Source organism: Myotis davidii, unplaced genomic scaffold (genome assembly GCF_000327345.1).
Source record: "Myotis davidii unplaced genomic scaffold, ASM32734v1 scaffold71, whole genome shotgun sequence".
Taxonomy (NCBI): domain Eukaryota; kingdom Metazoa; phylum Chordata; class Mammalia; order Chiroptera; family Vespertilionidae; genus Myotis; species Myotis davidii.
The window spans coordinates 2,489,187-2,499,429 of NW_006283588.1; the positions used below are offsets into that span (position 1 = coordinate 2,489,187).

The window sequence follows — 10,243 nt, forward strand, 5'->3', positions numbered from 1 at the left end:
TATGTGTGTATATATATATTTAATACTATAAAGGTTAGGTCTGAAAAAATTCATTTTATAGATGAGAACCTCAAAGCTGAGAGATATGATTTACCCAGTCACACAGCTAATACCTGTCAGGGTTGGGATTTGTGGCTCTGGAGCTAATAGAGTTTAATGCTTTTTTAAAGTGTACACATTTATCATTGCCTTTATCCTGTGAACTGTAATTTGCATTTTGCTTTTGTGTTTCCAATTAAGATTACTAATTTTTTAGGGCAGGAATCCATCGCTAGCATTTATTAAACTCATTAGATCATGAAACGCTTTTATTCAGGGTAACATCTCATAACAGGAACGGGCACGTTGGAGATAGCTGGCCAAAGCTGCGCAGAAAGAGCTATCAGCCTTTTGTTTCATTAAAGCGAGGTCACGTCTCTTATGAGATTAGATTTTAAAGTGAGCACAGAAGGTGAAAATTGTGTATAGATAAAATTACCCTTGTACATCACTTAATGCTCTTGTAAGTGCTTGGTAAATGGTTTGGGGACTAAGTCCTTATCATTTCCTCTGTTTCTTAGATAATATTTCTCTATGGCCTTAATTATTGTCACCCTAATATGCTTGACTACAAGAACAAAAGGTTTCACTTCCTTGTCAAAGACTGGCAAACCCTCATGGTATTCACACATTTTTTGCCTGGTTTGGCTAATACATAAGAACTGTTTCAAGCTTGATTGAATCCAAGAGCAGTTTAATTTAAAGGGTTTTCTAGGGTTATTGCTGAGCTCAATCTAGTTTATTATTTTTTAAGTTAAGGCATATGCTATAACTTAACCATATTAAATTTCTTCCTTGGTGTTTCTTGCTGAGAGTGGATAACCCCAACTCTTTTCAGTGACCTTTCAGTTGTCTGTGTTCCTTGGTAGCAGTCTCTGAGCTCTTTCTGTTTTCTATATTATTGGTATATTAAGTCCAGCATTAGTCCCCTATCTTAATTTCAAACTATAGAAAATTGAAACAGTAGTGCAAGGACACAGTCTACCTTTTACCAAGATTTACGAATTATTAACATTTTGACACATTTGATTTTGCTCTTCTAAGTATACGTCAAACATGAGTCACATATCAGCAAATGTACATATAATTATTGGACGTCATGAAATATACCTGCTACGTACTGAAGTATGCATCTATTAAGAAAAGGGAATTCTTACCTTACCATTATTATTTTTAAGTGAATTGACTTATTTCAATAAAATCTTACTGTATTGTCCATATTTAAATTTTATATTTGTCTCCAAATATTTTTTATAGCCTTTTCCTCCTATTTGGGATGTTGTCAAAGTTCATAAATTGCACTTGAATGTTATACTTCTTTATTTTCTTTTCACTTTTAAAATTCTTGTTTTAAAAAAGAATCCAGGCCAGTTCCCTGGTTTGGTGTCCCATGCTCTGGATCTGTCTGTTCTTTGTTTCCTTGTGATTAAATGCAGTTATTACTTTTTGCAGGAGTCCTATTGCAATTATTTGTGTACTTATTGCATCATCTCAGGAGGCACCTAATGTTAGGTTCTTCAAATGCCAGTGATGAAATCTATCGCCTCATTAGGGTGACGATCTCCACATTTTGTGTTGTTTAAACATGTCCTTTTTCCCGTGTAATAATTGGGGAGGGGGCTACTTTGAGATCTTGTAATTATCCTGTTTCTTAGTGCCGTTTCACCCAGCGATTGTAGCATCTGTTTATAATCTTTGCCTAAATTTACTACTGGTGATTGTGAAGTGATTTGTTTTTTAAATTCTGTCGGTCCTTCTATATTAATTCCTTGAGCTGCTCAAAAGAGGAAAGAGAGGTGAGGGTAAAACTCACTTTTATAGGTATAGTATCTCAAAGGTTCTTATTTTATTCACTAATTCATTACTATGGTTCTTCTTCTTCATTGTTCAATTTACCCTAAATTTGACCTGCATGATGCTTCTCTATTGGTCTTTGCTTTCTGGCTTAACCAGATACTCTAAGCCTGCTTTATAGTTTATCTGCAACAGTGACATCTTAGTTGGGAATGGTGTTGACAGTGGTAGATGCCAGTAGTAGCCATGAGTGGAGTCATAGGGTAGTATAGTCAGTTTGCTAGAAATGGATGGGGACAATCCCTGAGTAATATGGTCTCCTCCACAAAGTAAACAGGCCAAGTTCTGGTAAGAGTCCCAAGTCCAGTTTGCACTGCATCTTCTGCTTGAAATTGTACTCAGTTCCAGGTGGGTGCCTTGCAGTGTTAATTACAGTGGTGGAGTCAGGTCGCAGTAGTGGTGATTTGTGTCTATGACTCTGTTTCTATTCTGCTTGTTCATTGTTTGTAGATATGTATTGATAGATATGTATACATTGCCATGTTATTATTTATAGTTTGATCTGCTTTTCTTCATAAATAAGACCATTTAACATTTCATATGATACTGGTTTGGTTGTGATGAACTCTTTTAGCTTTTTCTTGTCTGGGAAGGTCTTTATCTGTCTTTTTATTCTAAATTTGCAGGGTAGAGTAATCTTGGTTGTAGGTCGGAGGAAAATATAGATGCATAGGAAATACAGAGCATAATGAGCACAACCAACCTCTTGAATTTATCTTACCAAGTTGTGAATTAAACAGTCTATTGCAGTATGATAGGGAACCGTTGATTTCTCGGCTCTTCAGAGGCATTGGGTCTATTTACTAGTAATATATTCCATTGTATTCAGTAGGGTCCTGGGCATGTGTCGCACAACCAGAGAGAAATCACTCAGTTAAAATCTTCCTGTAGGGTGCTATTTGCAGCTAGTTAGTTTGTTTTTTTCTTCAGGACCATAATTAATAGGTGGTTCTGCTCACACTAGATCTCTCTTTATATCTATCACTGTCTATAGAAATTGATTAATGTGGGGTTTCATGAAGACATATTTTGGACTTACCATGCAATATGTATTTATATACATATATACTTCATTATAAAATATGAGTATAAAAAGGATACTTTGGGACTTTTGATATAAATCTGTTATCTTATAGGGCATTAAAGATAAAAATTAATGTCATGGGGAATATATTAAATATATGCAGCTACAGATGAGTTCTTTTTAGTTTTACATAACCTTTAAAATGATTATAATATAAAAAGTTATAGCATTTAGATTAAATGATTTTTTATTCCTTCTTCCCATAATAAAAATGGAGATGATTTTCTAGAACAAATTGATCAGAACTGTGGACCTGCAGTCATTGCTTAAACCTTCCCTAATGTTTCGGTGCAACTTGACTGCCCTCTTCAGGTTGCATGTGAACATGTTAGAACAATTTACTGAAGTAATAAAATTAGGCCTAATAATCCTGTGAATTCCCAAAACAGAAAATATTTGTTTTAATTAACAATGTTGGAAATATACTTACTTGACTGAAACATGGGGAGCATTTGTGATTTTCAGATTTCAGTTTAAATGCAGTGAAGTTTGAAGTGTGCTAATAAGCCTAGTGAAGCCTCACTTTGCTCGTTCTGACGTCCAAGCTGACACCAACGTCTGCAAGAATCCACTGAATTTCTTATTTGTCGTTAGTTAGGATTATTCTGTCCCCTACTGGTCAGTAAGAAATTGGACTGAGGGGATAAGTGTAATGGAGTTAAGTTTAGAAAACAGAGTTTATGTTATTGGGGCACATTCTTTCTAATCAGTCTTCTATACTCTGAATAGATTTCATCAACATGAAATTCGTATTTCTCAGGCTCAATGAATTGTTTTTAATGACAAACAAATCTGTTCAGTGACCATATTGCTAGTAGGTCCATGGGGCTTGCTTCTGTTACACCCAACAGAAGGAAGCCCCCATTTTCCTTGTCAATATTCAGTTTTCTCTAAGTATTTTATTTGTGTTGAAAATTAGCTTGGCTCCCCTAAATTCTCTATTCAAGGTAGATATATTCCTAAGTAGAGAAACTTGTGTAGAAAATTTTTGCTGGTTACTTTGGTGCTCTAGTTTCTAAAGGAGAATATGGCCAGGTCAGGGGGAGGACCTGTGGGGGGTTGGTGGGCCGGCCCCGCCTCCTGGTTGAACTCCAGGTCAAGGGGACAATTTGCATATTAGCCTTTTATTGTATAGGATTCCGAGTGGTTTCCAAACATTTATTTTCTCTCCCTCCAATACATTATACACACTGTTGCCAGATACAGCTTTCCTCATTAGCATTTTGCATAATCCCCTTCATTCAAAGCACTCCTCATTGTTCACTGTTTACAGAATGAGGTCAAGGTCCTATTTATCTCTCCACCAGAAGAGAGCTTCCAGTCTTTTATTTTCTAACAGTGAACACTAATACATATTTCAGACGTGGTGGTCTTTGTTTACACTAATTCTGTTACCTTAATATGCTTTCTGTCCTTATAATTTTAGTCCCTCCATTCTTTTGAGTAGTTTTACATTTTATATTCACCTTGTTCAACTGCCCAAGTCCTCCTCTCTATTTCACATAGCACCTCTGATTTGCAACCTTTTAAAATATCTGTATCATATTTATGTATTAGTGTGTGTCTATTCCTTTCTCTAACAAGCTTCTTACAGGTGGGGACCTGAGATATACTTCTTTATTATTGCAGCATATATTAAAATGCTGAATAAATAGCACTGATAATTAAGATCTAGATTCTGTATTTGCATATGACATTGACATGAAGAACGTGATTGATAGTCATTACAACCTTTTAAGTCATGACCACTGGTCTTGACAAAGAGCATTTATTTGTGATGGTACATAGATTTAAAGTGTTTATTTTTTTCTCTCTAAGACCACCAATAAAGTAAAGCAAATTAGTCTTACAAGAGACATTATTGTGGGACTTAAATCTGACTAAGTGGACTTTAGTCAGACTCTCCAGAGTTCAGAGTCTCTAATGATTCATTAGCTTTAGGGTATAAATGATATATTGACTATTCAGGAAAGTATATTATTCACCATCACCATCATCAAACCTTTATTAAATGCCTATTTTGTACTGGGTCCCAGCCATTTAACAATCAATGTGTAAACATAATATGCATAATATGATACAGATACATGCTTAAAATAAGTAGCACTGCACAGTAACAGAATTTTCATTTCAGACAGTTACCTGAACAAGTATGGTATGGGTAGAGACGGGAATGACTTCTGAAGGAGAGGCAGCTTTAAAAGAAGTGAGGGCGTTCCACAAAGGATTTAATCCTTAAAGAATGAGCATGGGTGTCACACAGCAGAGAGGCCCTTTGAGTATGGTATGTTCATAGAGACATAGATAGTAGACGTGAGCTGTGCCCCGGGAATGGAGGATCTTGTCTTCTACTTTGCCTCCCGTCTTTATGATGCAGGTGTTGGGACACTTTCAGGATTTGGGAACAGATGATAGATTGATCATTGAGAAGTGAAGCTGAAAAAGTGGATGATACAGAGTTTGAAGGCAAAGTGAAGTCATTCTCTTTGACTCATCAATATTCCTTATCACATTTTATTATTTTCCTCAGAGTACTTGGGATTATATGAAATTTTGTGTTTCCTTTTCTCACTGGCATTTTTTTCTCCCTGAGATCAGGGACCTTGCACATATTATTCACTCCTGCATCAGCTGACAGGTTGTTGGCACTGCTGTGTATTTGTGGACTGAATTAACGAGTGCATGAATGTATGCTTAGTAGAGTCCAGGTCTGTGTTAGGTTCAAACCTTATGAGGAAAAGAAATTGAACATTATCTCTGTTTTATGTAATTCCATTAGATACTATACACAGATGTTGAATACTAAAATTTGATTCTCCCTGAGTATTTTTTCAGAACAAAGCATTTTCATTTCTTAGAATATCATAAAAAATGCCATTTTTGCTGATTTGCTATTTCCCTAAGTTATATTTTAAAAGAAAAATTATTTTGGTGTAAAATTATATAGTTTTTTTTTTTACTATAATTCCATTCTTCTAATGATTTTTTTAAGGTAGCATTGGTCTCTTAAAGGTTTATTAGTATGCAAAGAGGCTCAGACCTACTCCATTGTCAGGGTCAAGTCACTGTATGGTTATTATACATTTTTTCTTTGAAAATCAGTGATGAGTACTTACCAGTAATATTTTATGTATTCCACGTGACACAAAAATCAGATCAGATTTTAGGGCACCTGTTGCTTTTAGCTCATTTTTATTTTAGTGTTGGAAGAGGAGGGAGGCCCTGTTTTATGTGGAGTGAGAGAGACTGTAGGCTGTGCATTCCTCCAGTAGAAAGAGGTGTTCTCATTCATACCCAGCATCAGTTGCCAGCATCTGAAGTGCTTTCCTTCTGCAGGCTTCTGGGCTTGGTTCCTGCTCTCTGAACTGTCCATTCTCTAGCTTTCAGTCCTTGAGATTTGAGATTTACTGTCACTTCATGTGAGCAACCTTTTATGACCATACCATGTAAGTAGGTCCTCCTTATTTCCTGTAATATCATTCACTGCATTTTCTCCTCAGTGGATATTTTAGCTTTCAATTATTTGTATGTATTTTATTTTGGTTGTTTATTATGTCTTCCCACTAAAAAAACCAACTCTTTGAGAGCAGACCTTGAAGATTAGCTCACTTCCTGCTTTCAGGTGCTCAGTAAATACTTTTTTAGTGAATTACAATTAAATCTTTTTTTAAAAAATATATTTTATTGATTTTTTGTTTTTTTTTTACAGAGAGGAAGGGAGAGGGATAGAGAGTTAGAAACATTGATGAGAGAGAAACATCGATCAGCTGCCTCCTGCACACCCTCTACTGGGGATGTGCCCGCACCCAAGGTACATGCCCTTGACGGGAATCGAACCTGGGACCCTTCAGTCTGCAGGCCGAGGCTCTATCCACTGAGCCAAACCAGTTAGTACAATTGAATCTTATTTAACAACTGAAACTATAAAAGTTTGTAACTATTTTCATTGTACATATTCTAAAAATATACTGTATAATTTTCTGCCTACTGATTACAATGCAGTCCTAAGCTAATCATTACAATGGTTAATTTTTAGACTATGCTCTAATACAATGATGCCCTTACGGTAAATGACCTCAGATTATAGCCCTGTTCATATGTAGCCATTTTAAATATATATTTTAATCACAGAATTACTATGTGCTCCTTTAATGGAAAAAGGGCCTACAATGAACAACTACATTCCCTAGCCCTTGTGCTCATCTGCAGTCTTGGCCACAGGCAATCACTAGTATCCCTTTGTATTTCCTTCTGGCGATTTATTTCATATCTCTAAAAGTTATTCTTATAACAGTATTTCATAGTACTCATATTAATTTCCTGACAGACTTGATCTTTACATTTCTTGCTGTGATGGGTGAGGATTTAACTCATTTCACCCCTTATCATTTTTGTAGCTTTTTATTTTTTTTACTATTATATTCTTCCTTTCTTGTCCATTAACTATAAGTGATATCTCTTGATTCCTTCATAACATGAAGATTAGCAGGTGCACCCTTTCCCATCACCTCCCCTTCTTCCCTTTTATCTACCAAGTTGTGATCACTGTACTTACATGTTGTCATAGTTGATAGCATTTACTTTCTGTACTGTAACTGTAATTATGTCTGTACTCTGTGTATAGGTTTATTTAGAAAGTTGAAAGGTAATAGGCAGCATTTATATTATTTGTACAAAAGTAGCATTGTCTGCAAAGTAGTAGGTTATGATTAGGGTTCCTTTTCTACAGCACCATTGTTTATGTCCCCTGTTCCACTGAAAAGAAATTGTTCAAAATAATTAACCTTTTTTCATCAGTTAATCAAAATTATGATGCATTTTAATTTGCTTTACATTTAGATCTTACCTTTTTTAAAAATATATATATATATTCCTGCACACCCCCTATTGGGGATGTGCCTGCAACCCAGGTACATGCCCTTGACCGGAATCGAACCTGGGACCCTTCCGTCCGCAGGCCGATGCTCCATCCACTGAGCCAAACCGGTTTCGGCATTTAGATCTTACCTTTTATGTTCATTCCACTGTTGTTTTTCTTGTTGTGGGACCAAATGTCTTACTATAGTATTAGTATCTTCCAACTCTTTCTGATTCTAATGATTGCTTAGAATCTATTCTCTTCATCTTGAAGGCCAAGTAAAGGCCTGTTCTAATTTGTACTTCAGAGCCTTCTTATGTATCTTCCACTCTTCCTACCTGACCGTACTTCTAGCTGCTCTATTCCCTACCTTTTAGAGCTTCTGACATAGTCTCAGGCTTTCTTCTTTTCTTTTTATTCATGTTACATTTTTATCAATTATATGCTAAGGTGATCTCACATTTCTTAGATTCCTTAGAACATATTTATTTCAAACTTAATTATTTTGATATAGAATTTAAGATTGAAAAAAAACATGCCCTCAGAACTTTGAAGGAATTGTCCTGTTATCTAGTGTTGCTAATAACCAGTCCAATCCCATTCTCGTTGGTAGCCTTTGTTACATATGTTTTTATTTTGAAAAGTTTTAGAATCTTTTATCCATAATATTCTGAAATGTCATAATATATATAGGTGTTTGTCTTTTCTTATCCCTCTTACTCAGAACCTGGGAAATAATTTTAATTTGAAGACTTAGTCTCCTTGAATTGTGTTATGTCTCCAGAAATATTCCCTTTAATTTGTCTCTCTTTTCACTCTCGGCCTCTTTCTGCTTGAAAATTGTCTTTACTGGATTAAATCTCTAGGTTCCTTCCTCTCCCTATCCTCAATAGAGTCCACCTGTGTCACTTTTTGTTCTGTGAATTTTACTGATCTCCATCTTCTGATATTGGTATTTAGGTTGAACAGTCATATTTAAAATTTGTAAGTGCTCTCTTATTTTCTTTGTTCCCTCTTTACATTATATTGTTCTTTGTGTGTGTGACTACAGTTGGGAGAACAGTCTGCAGTGGGCTCCAGCATCCTTGCATGTTCTCACTACATAGACCAATAATTCAAAGTGTTGTGTGTGCAGGGACAAGCCTTAAGGAGTAAGCTCATGTCTCCCCTGTTATCACTCGCTATAAAACCAGTAAGTCCCTCAAATTCAGCATTCCTCTCTGGTAGCACTGTCTGTTGTGTGTGCAGGCATCCACAAATATCCTTTTGTGTCACTCTGTGAGGCGTGGGGGCACAGGGAATTGATGCAAATAACATGAAGTAATAATGTCCTTTGTCTCTGACCCAGGAGTCTCATGTGTTCTACCAGCATCCATGAAATAGTCTACAGGCTAGCTTGTTAATTATCGAGATAACATCTCAGACCCTGTCTCTGCTGCTTCTGATCCAGTATTTTCCTAGCTTGGTCATGCACCTCAGTGTCCTTGGAGAGTGTGGCTTTCTCCATCAGAACTTTTACTAGCACATTAACTTGTTTCCAGATATTTTTGAAATCTCTTATCTGCTGCTGACTGTTATTTGAAGGCTTGTTGTTATTGTGAAAGTATACTCTTTTCTTTACTTCCATTTTTAGGAGAGGGACTCCCCAAAACTCCTCTGAGAAATTAGCTACTACTGTATGGCAGAACTCTTTTTATTAACATTTTAGCAATCACTTACTGTCTTATTCAATGACTATGCTTACATCCTTCCAACACCATTTCAGTTTCCATCCCTACACCTAAATATAGAGCTTTATTTTCTGCAAAATCAACAAAATGTCCAATAGAAATTAATTGAAAATAGAAGTAAATATGCTCTTAGAGGGGGCTTGTTTGTGTCATTGGCTTTTTTGTGCCTTTTTTTATTTACTACTTTTAGGTTTGAATGTAAATGCATTTTTAGATAAATGGGATATAAAAAGGTGTTGTATAACTGTTTACAGTTTTAAAGTGTTTTCATGTTTATTGTTTTTCTGTTAAAGTGAATTGCAAATATTCTTAAAAATAGCTTTATGCCTTTTACTAAAAGTTATCAGAAAATTTAAATATATATAGGAGATGCTGCAAAATGATTTTACCCTCTAGACGTCTAGAGTAAGAGTTGTTAACCTTGTTTTTGAAAGTGCCGGGATGAGCTTTGGCCACGCGGTTTTGGTTACAGTTATTATACTCCAGCAGCCAGAAGAAAATATGCCCATGACTCATGTGGCTCTATAGCAGTAAACCTTTATTAATGAACAATAAAACTTGAATTTTATGTAATTTTCACATCATGGTATATTTCACCTTTTTATTTTCTAAGACCAATTAAAAATATAAAATACAGTCTTAGCTTGCTTTTCGTACAAAAACTGGCCACCTCTTTCC

The 10,243-nt window shown here is 35.6% G+C and overlaps 1 protein-coding gene across 1 annotated transcript in view; it reads left to right on the plus strand.

The window, feature by feature from the left end:
• TUSC3 (tumor suppressor candidate 3) overlaps positions 1 to 10,243 on the plus strand; it is a gene marked incomplete at its 5' end in the record, with an annotated part of 78,152 nt that overhangs the window by 8,062 nt on the left and 59,847 nt on the right. The window lies entirely within an intron of this gene.